This window comes from Cebus imitator, unplaced genomic scaffold (genome assembly GCF_001604975.1).
Source record: "Cebus imitator isolate Cc_AM_T3 unplaced genomic scaffold, Cebus_imitator-1.0 Scaffold1092, whole genome shotgun sequence".
Lineage (NCBI taxonomy): Eukaryota > Metazoa > Chordata > Mammalia > Primates > Cebidae > Cebus > Cebus imitator.
This window is the reverse complement of record NW_016108407.1, coordinates 18,106-20,038: the sequence shown is the minus strand read 5'-3', so window position 1 is coordinate 20,038 and position 1,933 is coordinate 18,106. Positions and strand designations below refer to the sequence as shown.

The 1,933-nt window shown below is 61.6% G+C and overlaps 1 long non-coding RNA gene across 1 annotated transcript; it reads right to left on the bottom strand.

Moving 5' to 3' along the window:
* Window positions 1–574: 574 nt before the first annotated feature.
* On the bottom strand, window positions 575–1,535 carry LOC108298794. The gene is made up of 3 exons (XR_005198805.1): window positions 1,434–1,535; window positions 1,141–1,210; window positions 575–599 (listed from the first exon to the last, which is right to left on the bottom strand). It is a non-coding gene; the product is annotated as an uncharacterized LOC108298794 (long non-coding RNA).
* Between the last annotated feature and the right edge of the window lie 398 nt (window positions 1,536–1,933).

The window sequence follows — 1,933 nt, the reverse complement described above, 5'->3', positions numbered from 1 at the left end:
GTGTGCAGATGGAACTGTGCAGGTGAGCCCCACACCCAGTGTGCAGATGGAACTGTACAGGTGAGCCCCACACCCCGTGTGCAGATGGAACTGTACAGGTGAGCCCCACACCCCGTGTGCAGATGGAACTGTACAGGTGAGCCCCACACCCCGTGTGCAGATGGAACTGTGCAGGTGAGCCCCACACCCCGTGTGCAGATGGAACTGTGCAGGTGAGCCCCACACCCCGTGTGCAGATGGAACTGTACAGGTGAGCCCCACACCCCGTGTGCAGATGGAACTGTACAGGTGAGCCCCAGACACGGTGAGGGGCTTGGTCAAGGCCACTGGCCAGTTTGGGGCAGAGCTGGGACTAGAATCTCCATCGGTGTTTGTGGAACCCTTGTCCCTTGACGGGCCAGCGAGGACTCCCAGCGGCTCCATCCACAGGCTGTGGGGCTGGAGGCTGGTGGGTGGGGCTTGGCTGGTGCCCACTCAGGTAAATGCCTGTGTAGTCCCCCAGAGAAGCCACAGTGGGCTGAGTGGGGAAGGGCGAAGTCGGGCCCACCTTCCGCTTGCAGACTCTGGGAACCGGCCTGGGGTCTCTGCTGGGATCTGCCCTGTGGGAAGAGGGCAGGTGGCAAGGACTCGGGAGCACTTGGGCTGCTCCAGGGTGGCTGCCCTCCCTTCAGTCTGTCAAAATTGACCGGATTCTTATGTCCCTGTCCTTGGGTGGTCATGCTCAGGCCACCCTGACCTGGGGCGCCTGACCCTCACCCCTAGCAGCTGGTGCTGAGGGTTCTGGTGCCAGTGGCAGCCAAAGTCCTGCTCCTGCCTGCAGGTTCCCAGCTCACACTGGGGGTAAGAGCCCATCATGGACAGATGGGCCGTGGCAGCCCCAGAGGCCCCACACCCCTGAGCCTGAGCACTCCGGTACTCAGGGCCAGGGTGGAGAGCTTGGGACCCATTAAACACACAGGAGGCTGAGGCCCCAAGGGGAAGGGCTGTGGCTGCGGCAGAACCCGGCCTCCCACTTTAATCCGCAAGGCCCCTGACTTCAGGTGTGGGGAGGGCTCTAGGGTCCTCAGGAGGGTTCCTTGGGGGCCCTGACTGCAGATGGGGCTACCTCACGCCACCCCAGGCAGCCCAGCTCCTGCCCACCTTCCACCTCTGGATCCCAGCAGCCAGCTGGTGGTTCTCCCTCTCCAGAGCCTGCAGCCTGCTCCTGTGACTGGCCAGGAAGGGGTGAGGAGGGGCAGGCTGCATGCCCATCCAGGGGCCCCGATGCCTCATCCTCTCACACCCACAGAAACCCTCACACAGCTCTTGGGTTTGGGCAGGTCCAGCCTTCAGAGGGGAGCAGATCTCCTCCTGGGCCCGGGAATGCCCTCCCTGGCTGGGCATGTGGACTAGGGACGCAGGGAGCTCACTGGGCAGCACCCACCCGGTCTCACCGCAGCTCCTCCTGTGTGCATTCTGGCCTCTCTGCAGCAGTGTGAGGGTCCTGTGGTTACATGAGGGGAGAAACAAGAGGGAGCACTGGGGGCCTGAGGTCTCAAGTCGCACCCAATCCAAACCACCCAGCCGGAAGGGTAGCAGGAAGCAAACAGGGGACATCTGGGTTGAACTGTATCCCCCGCAACAACAACACGAGATATATTGAAGTGCTCAGTACCTTGTGATGAGACAGGATCATCACAGAGGTAATCAGGCTAAAATGAAGAAACGAGGCTGGGCTTTAATCGAAGGTGACTAGAGTCCTATACACAGGGGAAACGTGGGCACAGGCAGACACACGGCGAGTCGCCATGCGGACATCCGGGGAGGAGTGTCAAAGACTGCTGGCAAAGCACCAGAAGCAGGGGGCGAGGCCTAGAACAGACCCTCCCTCACAGCCCTCAGAAGAAACGAACCCTTCCGACACCCTGACCCAAACTGCAGCCTCCAGAACCAG